The sequence below is a fragment of the Cervus canadensis genome, chromosome 12, assembly GCF_019320065.1.
Source record: "Cervus canadensis isolate Bull #8, Minnesota chromosome 12, ASM1932006v1, whole genome shotgun sequence".
NCBI lineage: Eukaryota > Metazoa > Chordata > Mammalia > Artiodactyla > Cervidae > Cervus > Cervus canadensis.
In genome coordinates this window covers 15,551,826-15,572,615 of record NC_057397.1, presented here as the reverse complement: position 1 = coordinate 15,572,615, position 20,790 = coordinate 15,551,826, and the positions used below count along the sequence as shown (strand labels likewise).

General features: G+C 49.0%; 1 non-coding gene across 1 annotated transcript; it reads left to right on the top strand.

Annotated features, from left to right (window-relative positions):
- The first annotated feature begins 438 nt into the window (after positions 1 to 438).
- On the top strand, positions 439 to 545 carry LOC122451568. The gene has a single exon (XR_006272462.1). It is a non-coding gene; the product is annotated as a U6 spliceosomal RNA (small nuclear RNA).
- The last annotated feature ends 20,245 nt before the right edge of the window (positions 546 to 20,790 follow it).

Genomic DNA, 20,790 nt, shown 5'->3' with positions numbered 1-20,790 from the left:
CTGCGCACCCAGAAACACCTAGATCCTGCTTCTTGCTCTGCCCTTGCACTGCAGGGAACACAGGTTCAACCCCTGGTCAGGGAACTAAGATCCCACGTGCCTTGTAGTGTGGTTAAAAAGTTAAAAAAGAAAAGAAAATGTCACAATGGTGGTTTCTAGGAGCTAAGGGGAAGGAGACATGGAGAATTGTTGTTTAATGGTTATGAAATTTCAGTTTTTCAGGACTAAAGATTTCTGAAGATCGGTTGCATAACAATGTAAAATATACTTAACACTCTGAACTGCACACTTGAAAAGTTTTAGATGGTATTAATACATTTTATATTACGTGTCTTTTACCACAATTTAAAAAAAAAATATCAAAAAGCTAGTTCAAGGCAAACAATAATAAAATATCAAAGGATCTTGCATTCAGATTGCTTGCTAAAAGGGTCTTTAGTGCTCGCTTCGGCAGCACATATACTAAAATTGGAACAATACAGAGAAGATTAGCATGGCCCCTGCGCAAGGATGACACACAAATTCGTGAAGCGTTCCATATTTTTAAAAGAAAAAGGAAAAAAAAAAAAAAGGGTCTTTAAAGTTTCACTACATGTTGAAGAGTCCAAGACTGACTTTTTTACTATGTGTGATATTTGTGCATAAAAGACCAGACAAAACTCAAATCAATATACCAATGATTTTTGTTAAAAAAAAAAAAACTTTGTGATGACAAAAAGATTAGAAAATAAATGTACATTTACACAATTTTTTAGAAAGTAACACAGAGTGTAGATTCCGAGAGACTGGTGCACAGATTCACTGGGTATATAAAACAGCGACAAAAAGAAATTAATTCTTTGCTCATTCTAGGAATTAGTGGCCAGTTGGAATTAGAATAGAAATTGCTTTAATTATAACATACAAATAACTGTAATTACTTTTTTCCTATTAAATTTTTCCACCATTTACAGGTATGTAGTGGTGGTGTTCTGTATGAAGTTATTTAAATGACCTTTCCACTATAAATCTTTGGATAATAAAGACCTCTTTCAGTTCTGTCCTCCATGCAGATGACTTCCAACTCCATCTGCGGGTCAGAGCAATGTAAGTTTTCCAAATGCCCCTGGACATTTTACTTCAGATGTTTCTCTATTAATTCATATTCAACATGAAAAAGTCAAACCTGTCATTGCCCTTCTAAATATTACTTTTGCTCTTCTTGATGTCAACGTACACACCACACCAACTTAAATGAAAATACTGGTGTCATTCTGTCTTCTTCCATTTGCTCACCTGTCATTTAATGTGTCCAAGCCCTGCTGACTTGTCTTTTGAAGGCTGCACTTCAAAAGTGCTTTCATCTGCACTCCCTTTTTCTTCCCTCCAAGTTTCATTCCTTCTGGCCCTTGCCCCTCATGCCTAGGTGAGCACAATAAACTTCTCTTTTGCCTCCTCACTTGTTCAATTTTTTCCTGTTCTAATTCTACCCAAATACACCTCTGTTAATCTTTTTCATTATTGTTGTTTATGTGGATGTTTTTGTTTTTTGGCAGTGACACATAGCACATGGGATCTCAGTTCCCTGACCAGGGATAGAACACATGCCCTTTGCATGGAAGCTCAGAGTCTTAACCACTAGACCACCAGGTAAGTCCCCAACGCTATCTTTTAATGCAGCTCTGCTTCAGCCAAAACACTATATTCATTCTTCCGCAAACTTGCTTTTCTTTTCCTATCTCTTGGTTTTTACACCATTACCTCATGTTTTCTACCTCTCAAAATCCTATTCAGACCCCAAAGCCGCCTTTCTTATGAGTGCAAGACTAAGTGTGGAACACGTTTTTGCTTACATCCTGCAGAAGGCAATTTTCCACACATGTAAACCCAGAAGTAACATAGCAGGATACTTCTTAATTATATAATCATGACTCATGTGCTCAGTTTTCATTCCAATCCCAAAGAAAGGAAATGCCAAAGAATGTTCAAACTACCGCACAACCGCACTCATTGCACACGTGGATGGATGAGCCTGGTAGACTGCACTCCATGGGGTCGCTAAGAGTCAGACACGACTGAGCGACTTCACTTTCCCTTTTCACTTTCATGCATTGGAGAAGGAAATGGCAACCCACTCCAGGGTTCTTGCCTGGAGAATCCCAGGGACGGGGGAGCCTGGTGGGCTGCCGTCTACGGGGTCGCACAGAGTCGGACACGACTGAGAGACTGAACTGAACTGATTTGATGGCCTGGTTCTAAACTTACTTTTTCATTTTAATGGTTGCCTAGTTGAAAAATACACGTCACAAAGTAACACAGGTGCCTATGGAAAACCATATTCATGTACAAGTCTTATGTTTGATCAAGAAATTTCCATCTTCTATAATGTTAATCTCTTTGTTTACAAATTAAATGAAGGTATGTAATATTTATATTTTTATAGATGATCTTAAAACCTACCTAATGGCTTCATATGGACACTTTTTTTTAACAAATTAGAAAATTCACTTTCAAAGCATTATTTATATTGAAATATAAGAGTTTTACAGTTAAAATAAATAAGTCTCAATCTCAGGAACAAAAATCACATAATGATGAAAATATCTCTAAATATGAACTTTCAAAATTCTTTCCCCCAACCGTGAGTTTTCTTCAAAGGCCATTATTTTCTCATTTATTATCAAAAATATCACTTTTATTTCAAAAAGACTGATTAAGTGGGTATGTTTTCTCAAAAAAAAAAAAAATGCTGCTAGATAACATATCACCAATAGCTATTGTTTTTAGCTCACAATATAGCTGAGAAAAAGTTCAAACTAGGATGAGGCATGCTGTTTTTCCATTTTCCTGCTGTTGTCTTGAATTATTAGGACCATGTTGACCAGCAGTTTCTTTGCAGAAAATATTTTAAGTCACTTGTACTTAAAATTTTAAGACTGTTAATTTATCATAATCAGTAATACAGTACATAAATCCATTTCACCAAGAACATGAAAACTACAACACATCACTGTAAGTTGAGAATGAGGTAGCTGCCACCAACCCTGAGTTACAGAGCTCCCATTCCTCTTGCAGACCATGTGATGCAGAATCCTCTACTTAAGTGATGAGTGATGGAGCCAGTATCAATCATATATTCAATACTAGCAACGTTTAGTGTGTATCTGTTTTCTAAAGATAAAATCTAAATAGAAATTGGAGTTCTAATATCTAGTGGCTCAGTGTACAGTATCCTCCTGCTGATGCAGGAGATCCTAGTTCGATCCCTGGGCAGTCAAGATCCCCAGGAGAAGGAAATAGCACTGGGAAATCCCATGGACAGAGGAGCTTGGCAGGCTACACTCCATGGGATTGCAAAAGAGTCAGACACAACTTAGCGACTAAACAGCAACAACAAAATATTTTCTTCAGGCACCTTAAAGGACAGTCTTGCACTTACCTAGAATGCACACACCATAATTTGGAAGTGACAGCACGATGCTGTCTCATGTCAACAGTGCCACTGCATGGTCACCAAAGAGTAACATGATTCATATTTTTTCCTCAGACCTCTATTCTTCCCATTAAGGAGACTCAAGCACTCACAGCTTTTCTCTTTCTATTCTTCACTATCATTATCAAATATATTAACACACAGGCACACTTTCAAACTCCATCTCTCGTTTCACTCTTATATCCCTCCTCCATGAATCTTCCTCTTCCCCATTCTTATTTCTCTGTGAACTGAAAAATTAATTATTCCTTAGAAGCATAAAGATAGTTATTAGTCATATGCCAGAGATAGAAACTCCCCATTTTCATCTAAAGTTAAACAATGAAAAGTGAAAGTGTTAGTCTCCCAGTCGTGTCCCACTCTTTGTGACCCCATGGACTATAGCCTGCCATGCTCCTCTGTCCACGGAATTCTCCAGGCAAGAATACTGGAGTGGGTTTTAACCACAGATATATAAACATATGTATGCATACACACATATACACACATACATATGCATTATTGTTGGTCAGTCACTAAGTCTTGTTGGACTCATTGTGACCCCATGGACTGCAGAAGGACACGGATTCCCTGTCCTTCACTATAATAGATGCATTTTATAAATATATATAATATGCAGTTAGGATTTCAACCTATGACTTCTGGGGGTACAGTAAATTCTAGAAACAACATTTTTTTAACCACAGACATATAAACATAGATATGCACATACACATACACTCACTCCCTGGTGGCTCAGATGGTGAAGAATCCGCCTGCAATGTGGTGGACCTGAGTTCAATCCCTGGGTTGGGAAGACCCCCCCTGGAGGAAGGCATAGCAACCCACTCCAGTATTCTGGCCTGGAGAATCCCCATGGACAGATGAGCCTGGCAGGCTACAGTACAAGGGGTCACAGAGAGTCAGACATGACTGAGCAACTGAGCATAGCACATATACACTTGCGTATGCACACATATGTAAGTAATATACACAGTAAGGGCCAGGTGGGAAGGACCACGTGGCTGTGAGCAGAAGCCCTAGATGCGCACAAGCGCCTACCTGTCCTGGGGTCTGAGGGAGACCCATCCTGCTGGGACTGTTACCAGGTGTTCAGCAAGTTGAGAGCGATGCTTGGGGAGAAACTGCTAATCTTCCAAGCAAGAAGCTTCTTGGGGAGTGCTCCAGAGGCCTTGGTCCAGTCTGACGGGTCTTTGAGGGTCCTAGTGGAAAAGCAGACTGTGAAGAGTGATTTGTGACAGGAGCTGTTGTCTCAGTCCAAGTCACCGAGGCAACAGCCCACAGCTTTGCCAAAGGACACAGCAAAACCCCAGTGGAAACAGTGTAGATCCCACGCAGACCATCAATACCGCCTGAACATCCAGAGGGTGTGACCACAGGTTGACCCTGGAGCTGGTCCAGACAATGAGGCTCTTCGCCCTCCTCTAGCTTTAAAATGTATGCCCACAGGTCCTTCCCTGTGGAAGGGAGCCATTTTCAAGGAGGTTGTTTTGAGATATTGCCAGCACAGGCAGACAAAAGACCTTGAACTTGTACAATGGCTCTCCTGGGCACAGAGCACCTTCTCATCTGTTATCATTTACCAGCCTCATGGGGCTAGCGCCCTCTTCTTTCATGTTCATGGGAGGCAACTGAAGGCCAAGATCCCATAGCCACCAGGATACCTGCAGAGGCAGCCCCTCATTCTCGTTTCTTCTTTTTGTTGTTTATTTGGCTGCATCGGATCTTAGTTGTGGCACACAGGACCTTTGGTCTTTGTTGCCACTGCAGCATCTTTTTAGCTGCGTCTCAGAAACTTTTGTTTGTGCCATGTGGGATCTAGTTCCCTGACCAGGTATGAAACCCAGGTCCCCTGCACTGTCTTGGTCCACCAGGAAAGTCCCTTCATTCTCTCTTCTGCTCTAGATGTCGCTTTGTCAAGGAGGTTTTCTCTGCTCATTCCTCAAACCGTAGCTCCTGCATCACTTGCTTACTCTGTATATACTTCACTTTATATTACATGTATATTGCTTGTCTGTTTCCCTTACTACTGTTGATGGAAGAGTAGCGGCATTGTCTGTTTCCGAATCTCCAGCGGCAGGAGGAGGGCGTTAGTAAATAGTTGTCAGCAGTGAGCGAGGAGATGCAGTTTTCATTTGGCAATCACTCCCGGGTCCAATGCCCCTCCCTGCCAGTGGGCACTCTGTTGTGGTTCGGGGAAGGACCAGAGGACAGATAACTGTACAAGATCGCAGAACTCAATCCCAGAGGAGGCCCGGGGGGGGGCTAGACTTCTGCCCAGGTTGGTGAATTTGGGACTTTATGAGCCGGCTTCAGTTGGCTCCAATTATAGGAGCCAATCGTCAGGCGCTTCCTAAGGGCCTAGTTTGTGGTGTTTTTTTTTTTTTTTTTAAAGCAATTTGATCCGCAATCAATGGTGAGAAATTAAATGGATTCTTTGGGCTAAGTAGATTGAATAGCTATCTGCCAGGGCCGAGGAATGAGCAATCTCTTGGTAATTTTTCCGCTGAAATTTGGCATCTACTTAGCATTGTACACCATTTGCACCTCGGGAAATGCCTTTTACACCTCTTCCCCTCCAGTGTCCTTCCCGTTAAAAACAATAACAACAACAAAAGCCAGTATAAGTGAAAGATTAGAAAACTGTGGGGTGGGGGGGAACCTTCCTATAGGGTCTTCACTTAGCACTTCAGCGGCTTCAGCAAACCGCACAAAACTAGCCTTCGGGGCGGGGCGGGGGGGGTGGTGGAGGCTAGTGAGCACCCTGTCAAGGGATTGAGGGGCCAGAGCCGGCGGGCGGGCAAGCTGCGAGCCGGGCCCCAGAGGCCGCCACCGCGCGCCCCTCTCGCCGGGCCCGCGACCCGGGCAGACGGAGGCGGCTCTCCGGGCCTCGCTTCCTGCACCCACACGGGGCTAAAAAAGAACGCGCACAACTTTTTTTTTTTGGTCCCCCTTCTTGAGAAACGCTCGCGTAACAAGCTCGCCCAAGTAACCGCTCCGGGGGCGGCCCTGGGGACGCGGGCATTCGCCGCCCAGAGAGCCGCGCGGCCCGGGCCCCGGGTGAGAGGGGACCCAGTCGGAGACATGCGCGGGGCTGGGGGGGGCCGGGGCGGGACCTGGGCGGTGAGGGTGGGGCGGACTGGGGCGGGGCCTGGGCGGGGCTGGGGGCTGGAGTGGGCAGGCCGGGCCGCTGTGGGCGGGGCGGGGCCGGGCCGCTGTGGGTGGGGCGGGGCCGGGCCCCGCAGGGAGCGGGGCGCGACAGCGCGTGCGCAGAACACTTGTATGTCCCCGAGACTGTCGCGGCAGCCCCGCCCGCCCGCTCGCGGGAGCGTGTGTTCAGTCAGTCGGTGTCCTCGCTGCCGCCTGTCAGAGCGTGTGAGCAGGCAGCGCCGGCCCGCCGCGACCTGCCCGGCCCCGGACGCCCCCTCCCCGCCCCCCGCGAAGCATCCCCTCCCCCGTGGCAGGGCGTGAGCCGAGGGAGGCGGGTAGCTGAGAACTCCCAACCTCGCGCGCCGCTCGGAGTTTGAAGGGCTCCGTGCTGATCGCGGCCGCCGCCGCCTCCTTTCTCGCCCACCAGAGCTTTCTCGCGCCGCCGCCGGGATCGCAGCCGCGCCAGGCCGGGCGGCGGGTGGCGGGCTGCGTGCGGGGGCCGTTCATGAGCCGCCGGTCGGCCCGCGGCCCCGGGAGCCTGCGCGGTGACTCACCCCCCCGCCCTCGCTTGTGTCTCGCCCCCTCCCCCGGCAGGATGCCGGACCAGATCTCGGTCTCCGAGTTCATCGCCGAGACCACCGAAGACTACAACTCGCCCACCACGTCGAGCTTCACTACGCGGCTGCGCAACTGCAGGAACACCGTCACGCTGCCGGAGGAGGTAGGTCGGGGCCGGTGCCCTCCGCGCGCAGCCCTCCGAGGACCCCGGCCCGCCCGCCGGGACGCCTCGCTGCCTCCGCTGGCGGCCGCTGCCTCGCAGTTGGATTGCGTCGATTTCCGAGCCGGGGAGGAAGGGGATGTAAGGGGCTTGGGGGAGCCACACCCCCACTGCTGGACTCCCTCCAGCCCACCCCGCGGCCAGGTGATGGGCGGGGGACATAGGATGTGCAGCCCCCAGCTCCGTTTTCCCCTCGAGGCTAGAGGTGGGGAGAGGATTGAACAGGCTGTGGACAGCCCTAAGAAGAGGGAAGTCCTCTCCCTGGCTTGAGCCCTTCTGGGCGCTTTCCATATCATCCTGACCCTCTAGTAACCCGCCAAGTAGATGGTGTCAGGCCCCCGAGGGCAGAGGGAGGCAAAGCAACGTGGCCAAGGTCACCAGCAAGGGACTGGGAGATGGTCAATTAATGGACGTCTCCACGGCCCGACTTGGCCAGACAGGCTGAGCTGCTTCGGCTAGGACTGGTGGAAAAACCCCAGAGGAATGAGAGGGAGCTCTGGCCAGGACTGCCTCCACCCCGGGGTTCCTCCTCCTTGCTTGTCCTAAAGCCTTGGGTGGAAAGAGCTATCTCTGCAGACTGGTCCCCACCCGGCTCCCCTGGCTGGCTGGTTTGGTAGAGTCAGGCTGCTGCGCCAGCAGGACCTGCCCGCAGGGCACTCATAAGCTGTGAATGGATCCCCGAGGCCGATGCTGCCCCAAGGAGCTGGCCAGACAGGAAGAAGGGAGGCCTGAGATGCAGAAAGAATCGCTCCTCTTATCTAGGTCTCCAGGGAAAGCTTGTGGGTGCCTCCAACAGCGTCAAGAGCTTAGCAATTTCCTTTAAAATTTTAGGTTCATTAGTGATAGGGCCGAGTGGGACAGTATAATGTTGCTGTTGTTCAGGGGCTAACTCATGTCTGACTCTTTGTGACCCCATGGACTGTAGCACACCCGGCTCCTCTGCCCTCCATATTCTCCTGGAGTTTCCCAGACTCATGTCCACTGAGTCGATGATGCCATCCAGCCATCTCATCCTCTGCTGCTCCCTTCTCCTTCTGCTTTCAGTTTCCTGGCATCAGGGTCACTTCCAATGAGTCAGCTCTTCTCATCAGGTGGCCAAAGTATTGGAGCTTCAGTGAATATTCAAGGTTGATTTCCTTTAGCTTGATTTGACTTTGGTTTGACCTCCTTGCAGTCTAAAGGACTCTCAAGAGTCTTCTCCAGCACCACAACTCGAAACTATCAATTCTTCAGTGCTCAGTCTTGTTTATGGTCCAACTTTCACATCCATACATGACTACTGGAAAAACCATGGCTTTGACTCTACAGACCTTTGTCGGCAAAGTGATGTCTCTGTCTTTTTAGTGTGCTGTCTAGGTTTGTCATACTTTTCCTTCAAGGAGCAAGCCTCTTTTAAAATACATCTAATAGTCTGTGACAGAGTTTATTTATTTATTATTTTTTTAGTTTTTGTTTTGGCTGTGCAGACTCTTCATTCACCTGGGCAGGCTTTCTCTAACTGTGGTGCACGGGCTTTGTTGCTCCATGGCACGGGGGAGTCTTGGTTCCCCAACCAGGGACTGAACTCGCATCCCCTGTGTTGGAAGGCGGATTCTTAACCACTGGACCACCAGGAAGTTGCAGTGGGGCTTCATTTTATCAACACAATCAGCAAAAATATGATTTTTTTATTTTTGTGACCATTTGATACAAACCTTTCTGCTTCAGGATGGGGAATGTCCTGCCGTATCTTTATTATTGTTAGAGCCATGCCTGTTTATTGTAGAAAGAAAGGAGAGCGTGAAAGGTGCCTGTAATTCCATCACCTGAAGATGATCAGAGTTAGTATTTTGGGTTATAATTCTTTTTAAAACCACCGTTTAAGCGATCCAACGGGTTTGGATGAGGGAGAGCATTTAGGAAATGAGGGGTAGATAGAGTCTATATAGTAGATGTATAGTTGTAATTTCCCCATGACGTTTGAGAGTACAACCTGGTTAGACCTCCTAACAAAAGTTATCATAAAAGGTTGAATGGTTTTATGCTTATAGAATCTTTGCATATGTTTTAATTTCTAGTTCATACTGTAATGTGAAGATACTTTCCTTAGCTCATCACTTTATTTTCCCTTTTTAAAAGATATTTCTCTGTAGCCACTATCGATTTGTTAGATTTTTATTTTTAAAAAAAATATTTTCTGAAGTATTTTTTATAAAAATGAAAATTGTGTCTTCACATTAAGGGCAGCCACTGGCTAGTTGGGGGGCTTCTCCTTCCTGGTGGGGGAGTGAATAAAGATCACCCTTTGACTTCGAAAGAAGTGATAAGGGAGGTAGAAAGTAAATTGGCGTGAGATTAACTAGAGAGGCAAACTTTTTATTCTATTCTCAGCTATTTAGGAGAAAGAAAAACTTTTTTTTCTTTTTTAATATGAGAAAGAAAAGTCCTTTTGCATTCTGGAATGCTTTCAAAAGCATTGCTATTGGTGTTAAATTCCATTTGGATTTGGAATTATGAAATTTTTAAAGTGTTGAAGTAAAATTAGTTCTCTGTGTTATTTTTTGACAGTGTACAAACAACAGTAACTTGAACTAAACTACCATTACATCATCGCAGAAACCAGTATAAAAGTGGTTATTTAATTTGAAATGGAATTGAATATTCAAAAGTGCAGATGCGGTGGATGGGTTTATGGGCAAATGGGGTTTCCTTTCTCAGCGAGACATGAGGGAGTGAGAGTATTTCCATTGGAGCTGCTGCCAGTGGTGATGGGTGTGGAGACCCGGGATGGCCCAGGCAGTGTCTTCAGCAAAAGCATCATAAAAGCACAGAGTAGAAGCAAGAAGTTTCACCGGAAACTCCAATAAATCAGATCATTTGATCAAGAGTTGCACAAAAAATTCCAGATAGAGGTCCTGAAATAATATGACCCAATCAAAAACATGACCCCCCAAACCAAGCCAAACAAACAATAAATTGGGTTCAACATATTCTTGATGGCTTCATGTTTAATTTTCTATTTGAGTCAGTTGATAGGCTCAAGAAGGGTGGTATGTAAAGACAGGCTGGATTCTCATGTGATAAAAAATACACTGTAGATTTATTTGATAGAATCCTATACTCTCTCCCATCCCACATACAGGTATAAATACTCATTTAACATGGGGATGAAGACAGATCCATCGTAAAGCTTACCCATAGGACAGATTCCTTACGGCTGTAAAAATCTCAACTGCTCGGGAAGGCCTCCCATCAGACTGTGTGCGTGCTCAGTCATGTCCAGCTCTGTGCAGCCTAATGGACTATAACCCACCGGGCTCCTCTGTCCATGGGATTATCCCGGGAAGAATACTGGAGTGGGTTGTCATTTCCTGCTCCAGGGGATCTTCCTGATCAAACCCTCATTCGCCTGCACTAGCAGGTAGACTCCTTACCACTGAGCCACCTGGGAAGCCGCACCCCTCCCCACCCCAGCCCCCTCCGCAATATCAGACTAAGTTCAGTTTAATTTGCTTCTCACATTGTTTGAGCACCTGCTGTGTGCCCATTCTGTGTTGGATGCTGAGGGGGATGGGTAACAGAATGAATTAGAGATACGATTTCTGCCCCAAAGGTGTTCGAAGGCGAATGGGGACTAGGGAGAGGGTACAGAGTTAAGTGTAGTGGACAGTGCTGTGAAGACGGATCCCATGGCTCTGGGAATGCAAGCGAAGCCACAACTGGTTCCAGCCAGAGAGAGCTTACAGCGTCCCTTCTGACCTGGACCATGAGGGACAGATGAGTACAGCATTCCAGGCAGAGGATACCCTTTGAGCAAAGGCCCAGGGTGGGATGGACTTCGTGAGGCGGGGAGAAGGCAGGCAGCACACCCATGGTGATGGTATTGGCTTTATTTCATGCCTGTTCCATTTGACTAGATGAAGCCATCAATCTCCCTCTCTGTCTTTCTCCGTCTTTTTTTTGTTTTATATTTTGTTGGGTGTGTGTGTGTGTGTGTGTGTGTGTGTGTAAGGGATTCATTTCCAGCTGGGTCTAGCTGCAGTGAAAATGTCCTACTTGACACATTGGGAATTAGATTACAACCATCTCTCGTTGCAAGGCGGGGCAGTAGCTGCAGCATCAGACACCCCTCTCAGTGGGGGCAGGACAGGAGGGAAGTGTTGATTTAGGGCTGCTGGGTGTCTTGACTTAAAAATTATTTGAGAAACTAAGGCTGTGTGGTCCCAGTTGATTAATAAATATGGCTGCTTGCCCTGTCCTGGGGGTTTTCTCCTGGAAAACTTGGGATGGCGCTATCAGAGGCTATCCCGGCAGAGAGGTACAGCGTATCATAGGTGGGTGGACATTTTTTTTTTTTGAAAAAATTAGTGCCTTTATGTGCTTGATTATTTAGTTCCTGTTTCAGAGCTCTTCTTAAAACGTGAAAGATGCTCAACTTTAAAATTTTGCAAACACCTGGAGTTTTTGGTCCCCATTTAATGAGGCAGGAATATGTTTGCACAGGAGGTCCGGACTCAGGCCCCCAGTGGCACTGGTGACGTTCCGCGCCAGTTTTGCCTCCCCTCGCCCCAGCCACTTTCTGCGTCTGTAGGGTGATGGCTTTGGACCAGCTGGCCTCCAGGGCGCCTGACGCAGGAGCACCTCAGAAGTGGGAGGAAGGAACCCCAGGTCCTGGATCCCAGCTCTGCACCAGACAGTGTGGCAGCCATGCAAGGAGGAAGTGAGTGCTGGGGAGCTCGGTGGCGTCCTTCCTCCACGGGTAGACTCCCCGCCACATCTGCACCGCAGCTGGGGGCCACGTCTTGAGAGGAGTGATGGAGGCCAAGTAGGGACAGAGCTGGAGTCTTTCCAGAAGTGGCTCGGGGAACGATTGTGCTGTGACCCAGAGAAGGGACAGCATGGGCGGGAATGGGGTCAGTGCCAGCCCAGAGAGCCCTCCCGCCCTGATCCTGAGCTTGGGGCAAGGAAAGACGTATCACCCTGAATTGAAACTGGGGGCCTCAGAGAGCCCCAGGGGCCTCAAGGGGACGATTAAGCCAACGCCGTTTTCCAGCTAGGAGAAATCTGGTCAGGGAACCTATTGCCCTGAATTCCCAGCTAGCATAGGAGGCCTGCCCTCTTCCAGCTGTTCACAGTCTATACTGAGCCTCAACTGATTGCTAGTGTTTTTATAGCTTTTTGTATTAACACTGTACATCTCCCTCTTGAAAATAATTTGCTGTGATATTGTCTGGTCAAGGTGTTATTTGTGCCCAGGGCCTATTATAAGACAGCAGGTGCTTAGAACCTGTTATTTTTGCGAGGGGGGGGGGGTCACACCGTGTGGCATGCAGGACCTTAATTTCTTGACCAGGGATTGAACCCACACCTCCTGCATTGGGAGTGAGGAGTCTTAACCACTGAAGCAGCAGGGAAGTCCAGGAACCGCTTGCTTTTTTGTTGTCAGAATTACATCTATTTCTTGTCTTTCCTTAGTCTGAAAATTACTGTGGAATTTTCATAACAGGAATAATACCAAGGTTAAGTCACCTGTGCTTTCACTACTCTGAAGACTGTTGGCCACTGTATAATTCTGCACAGAGATCGAGAGCATCCAGACTTTGGTCTGATGGTCCTGGTCTTGGATCTCCTCTGTACCACCACATACCAACTGCATGGACTTGGTCAAAGTCTTTTGTGTCCATATGTCGTGACCGTTTCCTCATCTACCACACAACCAATCTCACCCAACTGTTGTGACTGTAGGTGAGAAATGCATGGAAAATAACTTATTAGTGGTTGGTGCATGGTTTACACACTCATTAAATGTTAGGCAGTTGCAGTAGTGATGGCAGAAGTAGAATTAGTAGAAGGCAGTAAGCCTGTGAATGTGTGTGTGTTGTTTTTTAAAGTTTTTGCAAAAGTGGGATCTTGTTAAATAATCTGCTTTAAAACCTATCTTTCCCACTTAACGTTATATTGAGCATTTCTCTACGTTGTTAGTCTCCCAAACCATCATTTTTTTTATGACAGCTTTATTGAGATGAAATTCACATACCATAGTGCTTCCATTGAAAAGAAACAGTTCAATATTTTTTTTTTTTTTTTTTACTGTTTTCTGAGTCGTACAGTCAATTTTAGAACATCTTTATCACTGCCCCCCGCCCCATTCCTTGTGCCCAGAGTAGGAAATGGCAACCCACTCCATTGTTCTTGTCTGCAAATCCCATGGCCAGAGGAGCCTGGCGGGCTGCAGTCCATGGGGTGCCAAAGAGTCAGACACAACTGAACACATCACATCACCCCCCGAAAAGCCCTGAACCCCATTAACAATCACTCCCCATTTTCCTCCAAAGCCTGCTAGTCCCTCAACTAATCTGTTTTCTGTCTTTATGGATTTGCTTATTCTGGACATTTCCAAGCTATTTAAAGGCTGCACAGTTTTCTGTCATGTGGATGTCCCTTGATTGAGCAACCATCTCTCTGCTGGTGGGCATTTAAGTGACTTCCATTATTGTAGGTAACATCCACGGTGGGCCTTTTTACCATCTCAGTAGAGTGCCCTGGGAGTCATGTAATGAAGGTGATGTCTTCAGCTGTGTGGGCCACACCCCTGTGCTGGGAGATGCCCCTATTGCCACTGAGGAAGACCCCAGCCCGAGCCATGAGGTCCCTGGCATTGTTCGGGGGGCAGCAGCAGCAGCCTGCCAGGGGTGGGGGGCACGAGTGACTTTCTGAGCAAAGCTGAGAAAGTGACTTTCTGAGACCAAGCACAGGGCCATAGTCATCACTTCCAGTAGTGCTACAGTTTCAAGTCCAAGGACAAATCTGGTGGAACCAGAGTGCAGAGAGAATTACTCATTACATCTGAGCAGAGATGGCTACTCAGGGCTGACTGCCGGGCATCCATCCATGTCTTCCCAGTGAATGGTGCTTCCTGTTGGTGGTGCAGAGACCGATGGGGTCGGGGAGAGTCAGCCACAGTACGTTTGATGAGCCTGCGTCTAAAAGGCTCAAGTTCAGGTGCCTCAGGAAGGAAAGAGACCTTGAAGAAACAGACCACCCTTCCTCTCTGAATCTCTCCCTCGGGATCGTGTTCAAGTCCCAGGGCTGGATAATGTGCTGTGGGGAGGTGCATTCAGCTTACGCCCTGCTTTGAAATGTCGCGATTACCATGGGAGAATCAGTTTCTGCACGTTTGCCGTCTGGCTGTTGTGAGCGCGTTCAAGTTTGGAACATTTACATTCGTTGGGTGTTTTCTCCACCCTCTGCTGGGCCCCCAGGTGAACACGGCTGATGCAGTTTAATTAGGGCCAGTAGGCTGGCCCAGCCTCTTTCGGGGGAGATGGAGGGGGTTGCCACAGGAGCTCAGCAGGGTCGCGCTGACCACCGTTCAGACATGCCGGTCTGTTCTTGCTTTGCGTCAGGCCTGGGTTAATCTGGGGTGGGAAGTGGCTGCAGGCCTTCCAGCTTCTTTGTGCTTAGATTGGGGGCCCTGTTGCAGCTGGCTGTTCTATAAAATGAGAGAATGGGAGGAGAGAAGCGTGGCCCTTGCAAGCAGCCAAGGTCTCAGGTTTTGCAGGCAGGCCCGGAGTCCTCCCATCATGATGGTTGACCTGTAAAAGCAAGCCCCTTGCGTTTTCCATCATGCATGGGCGTGCCAGGACTCTGCTCGTCCCCAGCAGGAAGGGACGGGCCCCGGGAGGTAGGCAGGGAACCACGGCATCGGTGTCACATGCCACCTCCTCCTCAAGCCTCCTGATACCACAGGGCGCCCCACCTCATAGACGCGGGGGTGGCGGTGACGGGTACTTGCTACCGACTCACAAGGCCCTAGGCTCTTAACCCAGCTTTGCTGAGGCTCCTTACAGAAATTCTGTGCATTTCCTCATTGGAGAGTTGGTGTCAGTGATACTGCTTAACTTAGAGGGTTATTGTGAGGTTGGAATGAGAAAATTCCATGTGAGCTGTGTTCGTGTAGCACAGTTTTCTACATTTCTAGTGCCCTGTAACAGCCATGATTACCGTTACTGATTGTCTCAAATTTTTATTTTGTTTATTTCAAAAATTTAAATTTTATTTATTTATTGGCCATGCCAGCACATGTGGGATCTTAGTTCGAACCCTTGCCCCCTAACTGCAAGTGCAGAGTCTTAACCTACTGGACCTCCAGCGTAAGCAGGGAAGTCCCTGTTACCAATTGTATGATTTGGAGTCAAATGTCTCTGAGCCTCAGTCATGTCACCTACAAAATGAGGACAGAAATATTGATAGCAACAGCAGTTTTGTAAGGAGTGGGTGAGACGGTGCTAGAAAAGCATGGGCGTAGCTCCTGGCGCTTGTCCTGGCTCTTGGTGTATCAGGATGCGGTAGTTATGCAGTTATAACAGTTCGATTTGCTCTGTGGTCTACAGTTGTTTATGAATTGCACCCCCGCCCCGAACCTGTAAGCAGACGCTATGCTTTCATCTTTGCCCCCAAAATGCTCAGCCCAATAGTTAATCAGCGAACGGTCGTTCAGACAAGGCGTGCTTGAGCTTACAGAGCTCCTGGACTAAGAACCGGGGCAGCTCACTGTGCTCACGTTGATTGTCCTAGTCGCTCAGTTGTGTCCGACTCTGCGACCGCATGGACGGGAAAGCCCACCAGGCTCCTCTGTCCCTGGGATTCCCCAGGCAAGAATAGTGGAGTGAGTTGCTGTTCCCTACTCCAGGGGATCTTCCTGACCCAGGGACCGAACCTGCGTCTCTTGTGTCTCCTGCATGGGCAGGCCGTTCTTTCCCCCTGAACCACCAGGGAAGCCACCTGCATCTACACGAGGGGAGCATCGTACCTTGATGCCCTTTCCTCGCTGTGAGCCATGTGAAGTTGTCCTCAGCACTGGAAACCTGTATACCCTGAGTCACGTCTAGACATTTCTGCTTGCCTTCAGATACTTTGAAAGAAAAGAATTCTCTCTTGTGTCAAATTCTCCTCGCAGTTAAAAAGAAACCACCAGTTGTGCCCTCCCCCCCCTCCCCCCAACCCCCCAGAAAGAGCCGGCTGTAAGCTTGTCCGAGTTTTTGGAAAAGGAAGTGTTGAAAGCCCGCACGTTCATCACTGCGCTGCTGGTCTCCTCCGTCCCTCCCCATTCCCAGCGTATCAGGGGAATTCCAGTCCCTGGGTTAGGAAAAGACGCCCTCACCTCCGAAGGGCCTGAGAGCAGGGCCACCAGTGACAGCAGCTGAGGCTCAGGCTTTTGGAGGTTTGTGGTCTCAGCTGTTAACCTATGTTTTGCAAGGTTTCAGTCGCCTCTGCTTGGCTTTTGCAGAACTCAGGGTTACCGAACCGACTGTCTGGAGGCCGTTTGTGCTTCTTGCTTAGATGCCCATGTTCTCCTGTCACCAGTCAAGGAAGCAGGTTGCCACTAGCCAGGGGCTTTATGTTTTTTCAAAAGGATATTCAGCAGTTAAGATGTTAGCCGTGCGACCATTTGTTCCGTGAATCTTTGTGCATTTGGATAAAACTGATGAAGTAGTAAGTTCCACTGAAATTTCATAGCCCTGTTTGGGTATCCATAAAATCTGCTGCTGCTGCTAAGTCGCTTCAGTCATGTCCAACTCTGTGCAACCCCATAGACAGCAGCCCACCAGGCTCCCCCGTCCCTGGGATTCTCCAGGCAAGAACACTGGAGTGGGTTGCCATTTCCTTCTCCAATGCATGAAAGTGAAATGTGAAAGTGAAGTCACTCAGTCGTGTCCAACTCTTAGCGACCCCCTGGGCTGCAGCCTACCAGGCTCCTCCGTCCGTGGGATTTTCCAGGCAAGAGTACTGGAGTGGGTTGCCATTGCCTTCTCTGCATAAAATCTGAGGCCTGTGTTTTAACTGATTTTATGAATTATGCTTCCTAAATTGATGTAGAGTTAAATAGGATGTAATTAACTCTTCTTGACACACCCGAGTCACTGGGTGCATGCACAGGGGCCCCTGGTTATCTGAGGACTGTGCTCCAGCCAGGTGACTCCCCAGGTCACATCTCACCCTGCCTGTGTTATGTGGACAGGGACTGTCCTAGGGGGCCAGTGGTTAAGGCTCTGCGCTTCCACTGCAGGGGGTGCAGGTTTGATCCCTGCTTGGGGAACTAAGATGCCTCAGATATAGATGAGCTTCCCTGGTGACTCAAATAGTCAAGAACTCCTGCTTGCAGTGCAGGAGACCCAGGTTTGATCCCTGGGTGGGGAAGATCCCCTGGAGAAGGGAATGGCCACCTACTCCAGTATTCTTACCTGGAGAATTCCACGGACAAAGAAGCCTGGCGGGCTACAGTCCATGCGGTCACAAAGAGTCAGTCACTATAATTCTTTTTTTAAAAAAAGCATTATGTGGACATGCACAGGGTAAGCACAGCAGATGTGTGATAGAGGGCAGTAGGTGTCTCCCCTCTAGTGTGTGATGCCCCTTAAGGGCACACTCTTGCCTTTATACCGCACAGCCTAACAGAGTACCAGGCATGAAGATGACTCACCTGGATACAAACCCAGAAACACAGGGGATCAGATGCAGGAGAGCACCTCCCTTCTTGCCTAGAGCTGCCTGTGGTTTCCTTGTAAGACTGCACCCCCACGCCCCCAGGGGCCATCCCCCTCCTGCCCTTCCAGCCAGCTCTTCTGGATACAAGCTAACCAGAAGAGCTCCCTCTTCTGTTAGGGCTCTGGCTCCACCAGCGCAGGAGTAGAATCCAGCTTTGTGTAAAGAGCTGGGAGCTCTTCATCAGGAAGACCTGGCCCATGCGGGCGGGGCCCTCCTGATTCTGCAGAGATCATGACTCAGCCCCACTTCTCCTCCAGCTGTCTGTCAACATCTGTGCTTCCAGAAACATCAGGCTGGCTTCTCTTTTTCCAGAATGGAAGGCAAGTATCAGAGACCAGCAAGATTTCGGGCTGTCGCAGAAACAGGCAGGATGAAGGATGAAAGGATGAAGCCCTTACCCAACTGGAGAGCTGGCTCCATCTGAAGAAAAGTGATTTTTAAAAAGCTAAAGTGAGGACTTCCCTGGTGGTCCAGTGGTTCAGACTTCGCCTTCCAATGCTGGGGGTGCTGGTTCAATCCCGGGCCAGGGAGCTAAGACCCCACACACCTCATGTCCCCCAAAAAATCACAACATAAAACAGAAGCAATACTGTAACAAATTCAAGAAAGACTTTAAAAACAAGTCCACAATCAAAAGAAAAATCATCTTACAAAATAAAAAGCTGAAGGTCTTAAAAGATTAATCTGAGTTTGACCCCTCTGTCTGAGGAAGAGGAAACACAGGCAGAGTGAGATGTGACCTGGGGAGTCACCTGGCTGGAGCACAGTCCTCAGATAACCAGGGGCCCCTGTGCATGCACCCAGTGACTCGGGTGTGTCAAGAAGAGTTAATTACATCCTATTTAACTCTACATCAATTTAGGAAGCATAATTCATAAAATCAGTTAAAACACAGGCCTCAGATTTTATGCAGAGAAGGCAATGGCAACCCACTCCAGTACTCTTGCCTGGAAAATCCCACGGACGGAGGAGCCTGGTAGGCTGCAGCCCAGGGGGTCGCTAAGAGTTGGACACGACTGAGTGACTTCACTTTCACATTTCACTTTCATGCATTGGAGAAGGAAATGGCAACCCACTCCAGTGTTCTTGCCTGGAGAATCCCAGGGACGGGGGAGCCTGGTGGGCTGCTGTCTGTGGGGTCGCACAGAGTCGGACACGACTGAAGTGACTTAGCAGCAGCAGCAGCAGCACCTGTCATTTTATTTAGTTCAATAGACTTTAAAAATAATTCACATCAGAAAATGTAAAAAACGCCACACCTCAGGGTGCCTGCCCATGGGGGAAGGAGCGCGCCCAGCTCCTGCAGCATATTCAGGAAAGGCATCCACACAGGGACCTGAGCGCACCGCACACTGGCTGGTTCACAGGACTTATTATCCTATCCTAGACGTCCCGGTCCTATTAGCCCTAGCTGCAGGGACCGAAAGTTTCCTCTGCCCCTTCTGAAAATATTAGATAATGTCAGTGCAGGGGAATAATACACTCTTTCTGCATTTCTACCCTGCAGTGCAGCAACTGTTGCTCTTGGGGATGATTGTGCTAATTGTTAGCTCATTAACGCCAAGTACTACATGCCTACACACTACTCTAACCAGAGAGAATGCAAAAGAGAGTGTGATACATCTTTCTGGAGCATTGAAGTTTAATAAGATTGAACCAAGGGAAGAACCAAGGAGTTGGCAATAACTATCCTCTCCCCCACCACATGGAAGACAGAAGTGTGGGGGATGGGGACATGCCCCAGGGGACAGTCCAGTCTCTGAAGTTTCACCCAGCAGGGGAGGAGGGGCAGCCAGGCCAGGGTGGTGCCTCTTCTGGTCGCCCAGGTCCCTGCAGAGCATCCTCTGTGCTGGTCAGGGTTTTGGACAGGAGGCTTCCTGAAGGGGTGGAGGTGTCTACGGCCATACCACCCTGAACGCGCCCGATCTCGTCTGAAGGGGTGGAGGTGCTGGGTTTGAGTCCCATCATCCAGGTGGGAACATGCCCAGGTCCCAGGGGGCTTGGCAGGTCATCCCCTGGGTGTTTCTGGGCTCACTTTTTTACCCCTCTTGCTGGGCAGCCCACAGCAAAGATGTTTAAGGAGACCTCTCCAGATTCTCCCAGCCACCCCCTTCTTCTTCTTGGTGAGGCCAGGGGGAGTGACTGGAGACAAATTCTGGGGCTGCCCAACAAGGGTGGAGCTTCCCGCATCAGGCACATCTGGGGGGCAGTGGGTTCCTTCAGGGATTTTACCGCTGATGTCACAGGTGCCCCTAGTGTCCCGGGTGACGGTGGCATGAGGATCGTGGGTGCCGTGGGCACCACCGGTGTCACGGGCGCCTCTGGTGTCCCTGGGGACACTGGCGCCGTAGGTATCGCGGGCGCCACGGGCGTCTTCTATGTCGCAGGCCCCAGTGGTGTCCTGGGTGCTTAGGGCGTCGTGGGTGAGGCTGGTATCACAGGTGAGGCTGGTGTCGCAGGCGTCTCTGGTGTCCCGCGTGAAGCTGGTATCACGGGTGTGGCTGCTGTCACGCCCGCCGCAGGCGTCACAGGTGAGCCTGGTCCCGCACGTGTCGTGGCGGTAACCGGCGCGATCGGTGGCTGGGGCGCTGCGGCCATCATGGGTGTTGCGAGTGGAGGGGGCTGAGCTGGGGGTGACGGTCCTCGCCTCCGGGCAGGGTGAGGGAGTGGCAGGCTCTCTGGTCTTCTCCCTTGACTCCTGGTTCTCCTGCTCCATGGTCTCCCAAAGCCAGTCGGGAATAAGCGTGGACACTTCAGGGCTGGCGGGAGGCGTATGTTCTTGGCTGCTGAGGTCGGAGGAAACAGCCGGCCTCACAAAGATGGTGCGGGCCCGCACCTTGGGTCCATTCGAGTCTCTGCCAGT